The following is a 15,049-nucleotide window of genomic DNA, read 5'->3' as shown; positions in this document are numbered from 1 at the left end:
AAAAGGTGATTGTGTAATTATGAAAGGCGTACTGTGACATGAAGCACTCTTTCTCTATTTAAACGAATGAATCATATTTGATCTATCATCAAGGCTGGATAGTTTACTTGCAACAATCTGGTGCTGATTTCAAATCATTAGATTAAAATATGTCACATTGCTTATTTTTGAACAAGTAATCAGACTTTTAGATTCTTGTTAACATTGTTTTTAATAGGACAAACTTGCACCATATTGACTTAAAAGTGCAAAGAGTATGAAAATGTTCTGCGTTAAATATTAGTGTTGGGTAAAGTTACTTTTAAAAGTAATATAAATAACCTAAAGCCTTTCTTAATCTTAATAAATAAATAAATAAATAAATAAATAAATAAATAACAACATAATAACATAATATTTCATAACGTAACAGTACCAGAATCTTTATTTTCTTTGTACAAAATACAACGAATTTTACGTTTGCCCTTCCCTTCAGTGCAGTCCTATTTATCTCAAACAACAACAATAAAAACGAGATAAAAAGATAAAATGGCAACAATAATTAATTATAAAAGGAGTAACAATGCAATACTAAAAGTGCAAATGATGTGCGTATAAAGTGGCAAGTGCATTTTCTAGCAGCTTTTAAATTTAAAAGTAGATATAAAGTGGACCAGAAAGGAATACAATGTAATGTAATGTAATGTAATGTAATGTAATGTAATAACATAACATAACATAACATAACATAACATAACATAACAGATACTTTTACATTACTTTCCTTAAAAAATAACTTAGTAACACATTTAGTTACTTTTTTTAGTAACTTTACCCAAAAATGACTACATCAGAGATTTCATAATTGGGTTATGTGAAGGAAATGCAGTGGTTGTGTAAACTAACTCATTTGAAGTCATACAAATGTACTTTTCTAAACTACGTAACTTAAAAACTGTAATGATATCATGAATGACGAATCAAATTATGAAAAAATGTCCTGTTTTGTGTTTGTGTGTTCTTAGTATTACCTTTGTTCAACTTCCCAACACTTTTTAGTTCACTTGTATCCTATAGTTTATCAGTTAATACATTTAAAGGGATTGTCCATCTCATTTACTCCCTCTTCACTTGTTTCAGACCTGTTTGAGTTTCTTTCATCTGTTGAACACAAAAAATATATTTTCTGAAGAATGCTGGAAAGCAGCAGACAGTGATTTCCAATATATTTTGTTCCTATCATGGATGTAAATGGTTGCTGGCTTCTATAATTCTTCATAATATCTTGTTTTGTGTTGAACAGAAGAAAGAAATACCTAAAAGGTGAAATATCCCTTTAAATGCTTTTGTTTTGGTCTTCTAGAAGCCTATTGAAGGCAAACCTAAAAGGATTTGCCTAAAAAACAAAAATAAATAAATAAATAAATGTGTGTGTGTGTGTTAAATCATTAACTGTCATATACAGTATGTAATTGATATATATTGGCATATGTCAGATGTCTCTATACATATCTATACCATGACACAGCTATTTTGTGGATGGGATTTGAACCCTTGACCTTGGTGTTGTTAGCACATTCTCTACTCTTTCTCCGTTTAAACAGATTAATCATATTTGCAGAATGACTAACTGTGCTGGTTATTTTATATAAACTGTGGTCTCAAATTATGTAGAGAAAATTTTAATAAAAAGAAATGCATTTCTTTTTTTATTGATTACTTAAAGATTTTTTCCTGTGAGATTATGAAGGAACTGCATTAACTAATAACTAATTTAATAAAAAATGTCAAATGAAAAAATGACGGTGGCTCAGTGGTTAGCTGTTGCCTCACAGCAAGAAGGTTGCTGGTTCGAGTCCCAGCTGGACCAGTTGGCATTTCTGTGTGGAGTTTGCATGTTCTCCCCATGTTCTTGTGGGTTTCCGTCAGGTTCTCCGGTTTCCCCCACAGTACAAACACATGCATATAAGTGAATTAAATGAACTAAATTGGCCGTAGTGTATGAGTGTGTGTGTGAGAATGTGAGTGTTTGGGTGATTCCCAGTACTGGGTTGCGGCTGGAATGACATCCACTGTGTAAAACAATTGCTGGAATAGTTGGCAGTTCACTCCGCTGTAGCGACCCCTGATAAACAAGGGACTAAGCTGAAGAAAAAAATGGATGAATAAAAAAATGACACAAATTTATGATTAAATGTAAATTAGAGAAAATCTATTTATTTATTCATTCATTCATTTTCTTTTCGGCTTAGTCCCTTTATTAATCTGGGTTCGCCACAGCGGAATGAATCGCCAACTTATCCAGCACATGTTTTACGCAGCGGATGCCCTTCCAGCTGCAACTCATCTCTGGGAAAAAAAAATCTATTCATTTTTAATAAATAATTATAAATAATTTACTGCCATTTTGTGAATTGGAATCAAACTATGGCCGTTGTTTTGTTAGCAGACCTTGAATGCGGTATTACCTTTTGAGACATTTAGAAATAGTACACTGTAAAATATATATATATATATATATATATATATATATATATATATATATATATATATATATATATATATATATATATGACAAATATATTTATATGCTACTTTAACTTATTTTAATATGCTAATCAGATTCCAACATATTTTTAAAAAGTTATACAAACTTTAACTGTAAATATTTTTTGTCAGTTTGGTTGATGTAAGTTGAGATGACTAGAAAAGTTAATTTAATTCAACTAAAAAATATAAGGCAGTATTATTTATTTTACAATGTACAAGCAAAGTCCCTTTAAGGCAAGACATTTTACTTGGCGGCCATCTTTAACAGGCCTCTCGGGCAGTACGCTCGGGCATTCTGTCTGAATGGGGAAACATCAAATTCTCCAAAACTGTTTGCCAAGCTTACGATTACATTTTTGGAATCACCAATAAAATCAAAATATAACTGTCTCATACATTTAATTTATAAACGTTCGAATCAAACTAAATCTACATTTTTTCAGGTTGTTAATGCGCACTCGAATAGAATGAGATCATGACACCAACCTCATTTATGGCCGTGTTACATATTATCATCATCTGGATAATGCTTCGTCAGATCACACTGGTCTTCAGAAATACTTCACAACTTGTTCTTGATGATAAATCTCCTTCAGAAATGACAGTGACTCTTTGTTTACAAGTTTGTGGGTGTTTGAGTAGTTGTTATGTAATGTACGTTTGACAGGACGGACTGTACATCGCGTTTATTTCATACAGATTACAAAACCAAGTGTATTTGATTCATTTAAAAGTTCATCCTTCAAGCTTCATTGGGTATATTTCTTGTATTTGTTGAGATTCCAGTGCATTTGTTGACCACCAAACCTGTTGTAAAAGCACACGTCAGGTCCAAGCTTCTCCCATGGAGAAACGTCAGTCTACAGCGATCGATAATTGGCTCCTGTAGTAGGCAGGGCTTCAATCGCCATATTGACAGTTACACTTTTCCCCATTCAAAACTATACGAGTGACATGTCTGGTGTATTCTATAGTCTTTGGTACTAGTAAGATGTTTCACCAGTATGGACTGGTTACTATGGTGTAGCGCTGTAATTACCAAGGGGTGGTTGCTATGGCAATGTTAAACAGTTTCTATGAGTAAAAAAAGACACTTGTTTTATCATGCAGGTAAAGTCTGATCACTTATGAAAGTAACAACACACCTTTCTAAAACCTGTGTCCTGAGTTCACCAAAACCCTTCATCTACCTTCATTTCAGCGATATTAATAATTTTTCTTTTCTTTTTTTCCAGACGTAGCGATGACTAGGGGTGGAGGTTAAGAGACAAAGAGATGTAGCTAGCATGGCATTTTCAAAGTGTGATAACACAGTCCATTGCACACAGGCAATCTTTGTGACCGCATGGACAAAGGTCGCCAATTTCCAAAATGACAACAGAATAATGCATTTTTAATGAATGCGATGATAACAACGACAACAGCGTGACATTTCCACAGACATTAACCACATTTGACGTTTACAACATTTTTTTTCTCTCAGAAGCCATTAAGCTTTTTAAAATGTACACAAACTTCATACAAATGACTTGAACATGCCTTGTATTATCTAATAGCTTAAAAACGAATTAAAAGCAAATCATTAATGATATACTACTACTAAGTTATATAAAAAAATTACAGTAAAAATGTTTAGGTGAGTTATTTTTCTATCATCATATACTAAGTAAGAGCAAGTTAAATGGTGTAAATCTGTATTTTGTTTCAGAAAATATACAGTTTGTAATATTTAGAATTTCTTTCTCTGTTGATTTAATTCACTTAAACGAAACAAAACTAGGCATGGGCCGGTAAATGTTTCTGACAGTTGGATAAAAATACTGCGGTTTTACAGTATCACTGTATTGTGAATACTGCTCTAATATAAGTTATTTTTAAATGCCCAGGTAAAACAGGGAAAAAAAAAATAAAATTTCCCCTCTGAACACAGTATATTTTATTTTAGGAAACATTTAGAATATTTTTTAGCAGTAAACATGTCAGGCTAAATAGTTAAAATAAATAATTGACTTCTGCTTTCTTCCTTAATTTCAAAAAAACTAATTTCTTTACAACACATAAAAATACATTTTAAAAGCCCCTTACATATACCTTAGGAACGGTGTGACAGACTATTTTAGCGTTTTTTTTTTAAACCTTGACTTTTCCAAACCGTGGTAAACCTTGAAACCGGTTATTGTCCCATGCCTAAACAACACAACTTTAAGATTTAAAACAGAAAAAACTTGACACTCAGTATCTTTTCTTAAATAGCTGAATCCTCTGAGATGATCCTATTTTGTCTTTTTTTAAATAACTGATAGAACCAAAGATTACAATTGAGAATTTTGCCATTGCAGTGGGTAGCACAAGCGCCTCAGAGCAAGAAGGTCGCTGGTTTGAGCCTCGGCTGGATCAGTTGGCATTTCTGTGTGGCGTTTGCATGTTCTCTCCGTGATCACGTGGGTTTCTTTCGGGTGCTCCGGTTTCCCCCACTAAATTGTCTGTAGTGTGTGTGTGTGTGTGTGTGTGTGTGTGTGTGTGTGTGTGTGTGTGTGTGTGTGTGTGTGTGTGTGTGTGTGTGTGTGTTTGTGAATGAGCGTGTATGGATGTTTCCCAGTGATGGGTTGAAGCTGGAAGGGCATTCACTGCGTAAAACATATGCTGGATAAGTTGGCAGTTCATTTCGCTGTGGCGACCTCGGATTAATAAAGGGACTTAGCCAAAAAGAAAAAGAATAAATGAATGAATGAATTTTGCCACTGTATTTGCCACAGCAACAGATTCATGAATGTTTCTTTAACAGTGAAAACATTAGAAAATATCTTTAACATGGATGAATTTCCAAATTTTGCTCATGTATAAGAATTTTTGACATCAAATTAAAAACTTTGAATAGATTCTATAGTGCTTTGTAACTTGTGTTATATTAATAAAAAACATTATTTTATAATATAATAATATATTATTTTACTTTAAGCTGAAAGACAAATTCTATGCACCCAAAATCAGTGGAACATTTTTTATAATCAATCAACAGGTAATAATCAATACATAAAGGAGTATAATGAATCAGTCAACAACTCCTTCTCACTTTAAAAAACATAAATCCTCAATATCCTGAAATGAAAGATTTATTAGGATATCTTGCTTTGTCTTAAGAAAATACTTAATAAAATATCAATTAGATAATATTTTTTTACAATTTATTAAAAGTTAAACACTACCATTAGAAAATAACTGTTATTATTATATAAAAATAATATTATATTACAGACGTCACGGTGGCGCAATGGGTAGCACTGTCGCCTCACAGCAAGAAGGTCACTGGTTTGAGCCTCGGCTGTGTCAGTTGGCATGTTCTCCCCATGTTTGCGTGAGTTTGCTCTGGGTGGTCTGGTTTCCCCCACAGTCCAAAGACATGCGGGTATAGGTGAGTTAAATAAACTAAATTGGCCATAAAACATATTCTGGATAAGTTGGTGGTTCATACCGCTGTGGCGACTCCTGATTAAAAAAGGGACTAAGCTGAAAAGAAAATTAATAAATGAATGAATTAGATAATAATTCATTGCAATTTATTAGAAGTTAAACACTACGACTACTAGAAAATAATGATTATTATTATATAAAAATATTGCATTACTACTACTACTAAAAAGAATTAACATTGTAATAACAATAATATTTATAAAAATACTCTGATTCATCTTAAGAACAACAATAAAATATTAATTCGATTATAAAGTATTAGCATTTATTAAAAGTTAAATACTACCAGGGGCGGATTTAGTGATTTTTTGGGGCCCTAAGTAATTCCAGCCATGGGGCCAAAGTCCTGAAATGCACCCTTTCTCTAATTCAACCTTTTCACTACTTTTATTTCATTTTTATTTATAGTACTGTTTTTTATATCATATATATATATATATATATATATATATATATATATATATATATATATATATATATATATATATATATATATATATATATATATATATATATATATATATATATATATATACTGGACTGCTCCAAGATGGATATTTTATTTTGTAATATTATTATTACATAACATTATTATAATAATATTATGTTATAACATTATAATCAATAATATTTAATTATGTTAAAATTGTATTTGTTTAACTCTCACCAAAAATGTGGTATAATAATACGTATAATACCTATATAGTTTATAGGTATAATTTATACTTCTAAATATTTATTGGGGGCCGCCAGATTTCCTGGGGCCCTAAGCAGCTGCTTACCTCGCTTATCTGTATTGTTTTGGCTTAGAAAAGCTTTAGTTTGTATTATTCAATTCAATTCAATTCAATTCATGCTTATTTCTATAGCGCTTTTACAATGTAGATTATGTCAAAGCAGCTTCACATAGAAGTATTAGCAGGGGCGGATTTAGTTAATTGGGTGCCCTAAGCAATTCCAGCCATGGGGTCCAAAAGTTCTAAAATACACATTTAGTACTTTAATTAATTTTTATTTTGTTGTAGTAGTTGTTTATTCAATTTTAAAAATGTTTAATTATTTTGCTGTTTTTTTTATTCTTATATCACCCAATCACTCTTTTTCTACATTTTGTCTTAATGCAAAATAATAATAACAACATGTAAAGCGTCTTGTAAAACTTTTTAAATGATTTGTTTTCTTCAAACGAATTCACAAATAAAAATTATATGTAAAATATAACATTTTTAAAACTAAATCTTTACCTAATTTGACTGCTGGACTTCTTAATGATTGAGGATGGGGGATACATTTGCACAGGTGTAATAAACATTAAACTTTAATTTTTTTTTATTTATACAAAATATGATAGAAAATTAAGTTATACATAATTTACAGGTATAATTTATACTTCTAGGTATATAAATTGGGGGCCCTAAGCAGCCGCTTACCTCGCTTATTGGTTAAATTCGCCCCTGAGTATTGGTATATTAATTAATTTATTCAAAGCTAAATACTACTACTCAGTAATAATAATAATAACAATAAGAATAATAACAATTATTATTGTTATATGTCATGTATAAATGTTGCAATATGTTTTTATTGTTACACATTTGAGGCCTGTTTTAGGCAGGTAAAATTGAGAAAACGTGTGTTTCATTTTAAAAATATGAAATATTAACAGTTTTTAGAATATATTCAGATCAGTTTTCTATCTGCTAGGAAAAATAAAGGAAATAGCATGTCTGATTTCAGATCAGTACCTGAAGACCCCGTTGGCATGGATCTGAGACCCGTCTGAGATGACTGACAGGCTTCAGACGAACCAGGCGGAGAATGGCGCATTGGCTTCATCGTCCCACCAATAGGAAGACGCGGCGTTATAATTATTGTATTTGGACCAATCGGAGCGAAGGAAGGGGGCGGGAACATCGCGAGTGGGTAGCAACAGTTGCCCGGGTGAGGACGAAGCGCCATAGCCACGGTAGTCGTGGTGACAAGAACCCAGCAACGAGAATCAACAACAACAACAGCCCGATTCATTGAAAAAAAGCGTATTAAATCAAACGCGCGGCTGGAAAAGTCTCTCGGAATAAGAGGTGATTCCGTTTTTTATATTTCATTTGCAGTCACTATGTGGAAAGCAGAAACAGGTGCGAGGATGGGGATATTTTTAGCGTCTGTCGATGTCCAATAATCACGATTGGTAACCGGGATTGCTAAGCGATCGAGTCGCGCGCTAGCCAGATGCGTCTCGCTAACGATAAGCATTAGCATCATCCTCACCAAAAGCCGCTCGTTGTTATGACGATATACTAGATAGGTTGTACAAAATGGCGGGTGTTGTTTGCAATAATACGTGAGTCTCTCCGTACACATTGCTGGATAGCCAGCCACCCATCCATAGCATTCGGCTATCGTTGCTAAGGAGCCAGGTGTTATAAACGCTGTTGGCATAGTTACACCGACGACCACGCTGACAAACCTGCAGTTATAGCTTGATAACCCAGACCGGTCTCCCGTTCCTAACCCGACTGACCGCTGGATGATTATTGAACATCAACACACATGTACTAACACATTTCATATGATTCAGCGCATTGTAAATAATATCCAAAGGTCTCCGTGCAAAGCAGGGCATATGATTGCGCAGCTGCTGCTATTGTACGTCCATAAATTACATCATTTTTGGTTCATTGTATATTGAATCATTCTGTTGCTTTGTGTGATTATGGTAGCCACGTTTAAATGATTTATTTATTGAGACTCCAATTTATTTATGAGCATTTATTTGCACGTTTTGAAGAGCAGACTGGTTTTGCTGTATCTTATCCAATGTGCCAATTATAACGTTACATTAATCATCAGGAGGGGTCAATTTTTTTGGTAATGTTAGTTTGTGTAATACATCCTTCAGTCGTTTATTTATATTTCAAAATTACATCTAATTTATTAATAAACATATTTAAGTTTTCAGTGTTTGGAGGGATATTTAGTGTATTCTGACTTGATTAGCTATTTCAGAGGTAGGTCAAACTATATAAACTGTGCGTCTAATTTGACTTTACTTTCAGGCTGTATCCAGAAACAAACCATTTTTTATGAGAAAACAATCCTGTGTACACTTACCGTGTCAATCTGTGTTCTAGATCTGCAGTTTCAAACGGTTTCTCTCATAGACTGATTAGCGCAATTACGCATTCACAATGGTATGATGAACCATAATAGGGGTGGTCAAATGTATATTTATATTATCTATCATTTTAATTATTAACATTATTGCTTGAAATACAGATCTGAGCGAACTATTTCTCAGTATTACAGGGCTGACCCCCCATACATCTTGTTTTCATGTCCCTCAGATCAAGCTTTAATAAAGGGAAGAGGGATAATAAAGGGATGTGTCAATCCCCCCCAAAATAGAGCTGCATGATTCTGGCTAAAATGAGAATCTCTATATATATATTTTTTTTTTGCTTAAAATATAGATCACGCTTTTCTCACGATTCTATAGATGTAAAATAAAGGTGAATATGAGTAGGCTATTATTACTGTTATTTTTTAAACATATGGTAAAACAACAATGATAATATTATGTGTAGGTCTACTGTTGGTTAAACTGCTAAATTTTGAATAGACTTTGAATGGTGGACTTGAACAGACTTTAAATTTGTCCTGGTCATTAATGCACAGTAAAGTGATGGCATCAGAATACAACTGTTCATAATTCTGATGTTGAATTATTATGTTTGAGATATATGCTTGCAATCTGTCATTGACAACATTATTAGACCATTTTTTCCACTGGTAAAATCAGACATTTGTCATTATCAGATTCCCTCTTGCATTATATTCAACATTATATACAGTAGACTACTAGAGTAGTTATACTGACACTGTTAAACATTTATTCTCATGCACAACACTCTGTGTTTGCTATGAAAGAAAAACATTAAATGCTTATCGTAATCATAACTCTAAAATGGTAGAATGGTAGAAAATCGTAGAAATGCTGGATTAAGATCATCTAGGGGTTAAATCAAGATCGCGATATTTTTCGATTTATCGTGCAGCTCTACCACAAACTGCCCTGTAACCCTGATCTTACCTATTGATGAATACAATAATATTTAAACTTATACACGGTTCAACACAGGATTTTATCTAATGGTCCAATCAGGCCAATCATTCAGATTTTTACTTGCCCTGGCAAAATTTTTACTGTCCCCACCAAAAAAAACATTGCTATTTTAGCCACATATTTTAAATAATGTATTAGAAATAACATCCGTGAATCTAGAATTTTAATATTTAAAAATGCTAATAAATGTATAATGAGCAAAATTCAGTGTTTTGCAAACAAAAAGAGCAGTATGGAAAATGTGGAGGTATTTTATTGCAGTTCGAAATTATTTAACAACAGGTTAAAATTTGCAAAACATCACTTCATTTTTTTCGTCTTGTTGTACCCACATAAATGTCTGCTTTCAAGACGTTAGAAACAAACGTTTTCTTTTCCCCTTATAATTTGATGTTGCCGTCACTTCACTGTACAGGTTGTTACCAGGTTACAAAAAAAAATAGCATATTCAAAACATCAAATCAGATAAGAGGAACCAAAAAGCAATATGGTGTTTATAATATCACAGAGAAGGTAGCATCTAAAGACTTCAAAGCATAAACTTAAAATGCACGCAATTAACAAATAGTCGCATGCAAATGAAACCTTAGTGACAAGGCAGCACTGTCACGATCGGGCCAGTAATGATCCTGTCTATTGTCCCAAGCATCTCTCACGCTGGCCCTGTGCCATCAGGCAGTCCTCATTGTTGAGTCCTGTTTTATTATAGAAATGTGCATTATATGTTATTCCTAATAATATTATAAAAGGGTTTATTCATAAATAGCAGTAGAATAACAATAACTAGAATAACAACAACAAACATTGTACTTGCTTTTATGCAATTAAAGGCTTTGTAAAAGGTCATAAATAAGAGCTGAAGGCATTAAATGTTGCATGCACAGCAAAAATGATATTATCTTCCTCCTTTTTTGACAGCACAAATATCTAAATATCCTCAAATCTACACTGTAAAACCCCAAAAGTTAAGGTAGCTCAAACCATTTGAGGAAACCAACTGCAACAAATCATTTAAGTAAAAAAAAAAAACTAATCCTAATGAGTACTGTGAACTTAATCCATTTGAGCAAATGACGCAATTTGAGCACAGTAAAATCCAATAAATGAGGAGAACTCAAATCAACTGAGTACTGTAAAACTCAATAAGTTAAGGCAACTCAAATTGTTTAAGGAAACCGATTGCTACAAACCATTTGAGTTAAAAAAAAACAAATCGGTATGAGTACTGAGAACTTACCCCATTTAAGTTATGTAATGAGGTATTTAATTAACTCATTACCTTCAACAATGAGTTCAAAACTCTTTTCAAATGAGTAGAATTAACTTTCAGTCAATTTTAAGTTAACTACACACAATTCATTTGATACAGTTGACTGTTGGGTTTTACAGTGTACAAATATATATATATATACTTGAGATACAAAATGAACAAATTTATTGTGCTTTTTTAAAGAGCCCATATTATGGCTTTTTGAAAATGCCCTTCCATGTAGTGTGTCACACAGCTCTAAGTGAAGTGAAATATCCAGCTAAGGCTTAAATCTGTAAGTGTACAGTGTTTAAAACTATTGATTCATCTATAAAAGAGTCGACTCATAGTGCTTCAAACGAGTCGTCTTGATAACGAGTTATTAGGTGTTTCGCGATGACGCAGCTACGAAACACAAGTAGTTGCACGCGCAAGCCCGGGAGATTTGAAACCTGCGGCCCCGCCCACTAACAGAAAAAAGTCACACACACACACACACAGAGAGACACACACAGACACCGGTAGAATGAAGTCACGCTGTGCAGATGGAGATTATTGACAGTTCACCCAAAGATGAAACCTTAGCATATAGCCTAGCCTTGAGCAGATCGAGAGCCTCTGGAAACTACCTGCTTACAAAGAAGACTTCATCAGTTTGTTAAAGGAAGGATCGGTAAAGACTGTCAGAACAAGGATCAGTGGATCATGAATCAGTTTCTTCCCCCATTTCACCAGTGTAAGTACGTGCGATTAAAATTGTTGCCTCGTTTACTCTAGCTTGCAAATTATGCATTTAGTTGTGTTTTGTTACTTGTAACCGCGTGTGCTGTATCAGGTTAACTCTTTATATTCTCATATTGCGTGTAAAGCTACGTTGAAAACGCGACGCGTGCCGCTTTGTTTATGGATAGTCAGCTATGTGTGTGTGTGTAATGTGTGTGTGTGTGGCTCCTCTGAGGACGGTCGTTTGTGTGAGTGTCTCCTCTTAGGAGGTTGATGTGTGTGTGTGTGTGTCTCTGAATAGGGTAAAGCTCTAGGCAAAGGGTGATCAAAGGGACCCGTTTGTAAAGTGAGGACTTTAGGGGGTGTCGCGGTTGAAATCTTAGGGTTGTAATCGCGGATGTAACTGAGGACGCGGAGGGGGAGGGAGGTGTCGCCGCCGCGCCGTCTCTATTCTGGACGCGCCGGCCCTGTGTGTGCGTGTGTGTAAAAAGAGCAAGTAGATTGCTAGGACATATCCTCGCCAGTTCTTGGACTTTTTGCTTGATAAAATAGTTAGTCGTCAGTATTTTCTAGTCCATCTTCTGTGTTTACATTCACCCACTGGCAGCCAAAATCCACTATGAAGCGTGTGTGCACTGTGACTACTTTTATATTGTTGATAATCTGCTGGGCATTTCACTCTGTCTCGCCCTGAAGCCTGTCAGTGTCGTCGACCAATCGCAGCAGCCTGTCATCGGTCCAATCAGCGCAGATTAGCTTCGCGCTGAGGACGGGTTTGGGTACAAATGAATCGCTGAACGATTCATATGGGAGTCGCTGGGATAACTAGGTAAAAATAAATGCATATTATAAGACCATCAAAGTGTTGTTTGACCTTGCATGCATATTAGACTGTTGTTGGAGACCCTTACAACCTAAATATGACCCTATTTCATCTATAATATGGGCTCTTTAAAGACTGAACAAAATGCAAGGAGTTTATGCTTATAACAAGAACAAATATCCACCAATGGGTTATTAAATATGCAGATATTTGTTCTTGTTTAAATGTGAACTTGCTTTGACTTGATCAGTTTCACAGAAAACATTGTTTCGTATCTCATGCCATTTTACATCCTGAGTGTACTTTGATTAAGGAATCTTTAGACATTTATTTTTTTTATTTTATGTTTATTGTGAACACTCAATTGAGTACAATCATACAACATTTCAAGGTACATTTGAATCTCAGTATGTGACCTTAAATGACATAGAATTTACATACTTATTGTCAGGTGTACTAACTATACATAGTACTCAAATTTTGTTAAATTATAAAAAGAAAAATAGCATAAAAAAAAGAAAATAATAAAAATTAAAGGACTATTTATATCCAGGGTGAGAACGCATGTCATAGTATAATTCCCTCCTAAATAATCTCAAATGACCATCTTCATTAAACACAATACAATATGAATATATATAAACATATATGTATACACACATTAGCATATATATACAGTTAAGCATCTTCTATTTGTTTATAGCAACAACATCAGGTCTTCAAACTGAAATACATGCAACCCATTTCCTCCATTGTCCCAGGAATATATCCTTCTTTAAATTAACTGCAGAAGTGATTTTTTTTTCTCATTGTATAGATCTCAATAGTTGCATCTATCTAATTATTTAAGGTTGGTCGCTCTTACTGTAGCCATTTGCATGTGATTACTTTTTTACTGGAATCTTTAGATGTTTCAATTTGAAAACAAGGCTGATTATTTACATTTTTTTATATTTGATCAGAAGGGAATGTAAAAGTGGTGTCAATATTTTATGATCAGAGTTATTCAAACCATTGAGTGCTCATATAAAATTGCATGCAGAAAACAGATGTATAGTCTTTCCTTCAAATGAGTCTTTACTAAAGGTCTTAAAACTAATTAGTGAACACATCTGTAAATTGGAAATGCTGTAGAAGTGACAAATGCCTAAAAAGGTCTTTTATAAAACCATGCAAGTATACAAAAGGAAAAAATATGTAGACATTCTTGATTTGAAAAATGTTCACCCTTTTCCTATGATGCTTTGCAGCATTTATAGGAGTAACTTCCATTAAACTGTAAACAAATTCTAAAATTATTTTTGTATGGGGTACAATGAAATGGCTTTATTCTCTTCTCAATTTGTCCATCGAATATAAAAAGACAACATATTAGAAATCCCATGAATAACCCCTGAAAACAAGGCTTTCCTCTGAAATAGCACAGATTGAATGTTAATGTACTACAGGTAATACAGAGAGCCAATAATCTGGAGGAACAAAACACACTGTACTCAAAAGACCTTTGGCCACAGATATGCTTGTGATACTGATGGTAATGTTTTAATAACAAGTCGTGTAACAAATTTTTTTTCATGTTGGATAAAAATATAACACAAAGATAAAGCTACTTCTCACATTACTGTGGATATGGATCAGTTGTAGAGCAACCTTATTATCTGAAGTGATTTGTTTCAGTTCTTTTTAATGCAGGCTTGAGTGCCCCCAAACAAATGTGCAACCTATCATTTAAAAAGCAGTAGTCACATGCTGATAAAGGTGGATAGCATCATTAAATCATGCATTTAGAGAAATTTGAGTAACAGCAATGAAGTAAATTAGTAATGACTGATGAAATTTATAGCATTTAACAAATTCTGGGAACTAACATTGAGATTTAAAGTGTTAAAGATCTTGAAAACAACAGTTGTTATGTTGTTTTATTAGAAGAAAGCACCTTATTTTGAATTTGTTTCATTGCGAACTTTGTGTTCTTTTCAATGGCGAGTGCCCTCATTCATTTGCAAGCTGTGATCAGGTTACTGGTAACAGGACACCAAACACTCTGCCTTAACCTTCCCTCCTCTTCTCTTTGCTGGCCCAACAATGCTTGTAGTCTTTAGGGCTTTCATATAATTGTGTAGTTGTACCA

General features: G+C 33.6%; 1 protein-coding gene across 4 annotated transcripts in view; it reads left to right on the top strand.

The window, feature by feature from the left end:
• Positions 1–7,928: 7,928 nt before the first annotated feature.
• Positions 7,929–15,049, top strand: part of rfx1a (regulatory factor X, 1a (influences HLA class II expression)) — a 64,044-nt gene continuing 56,923 nt past the window's right edge. For all 4 annotated transcript variants that reach the window (XM_056453297.1, XM_056453296.1, XM_056453295.1 and 1 more), the window contains exon 1: positions 7,929–8,081. The gene's annotated coding sequence lies outside the window, so the exon portion shown is untranslated. The remainder of the gene's footprint in view (positions 8,082–15,049) is intronic.

Source organism: Danio aesculapii, chromosome 3, assembly GCF_903798145.1.
Source record: "Danio aesculapii chromosome 3, fDanAes4.1, whole genome shotgun sequence".
Lineage (NCBI taxonomy): Eukaryota > Metazoa > Chordata > Actinopteri > Cypriniformes > Danionidae > Danio > Danio aesculapii.
This window is presented reverse-complemented; position numbering and strand designations above follow the sequence as displayed.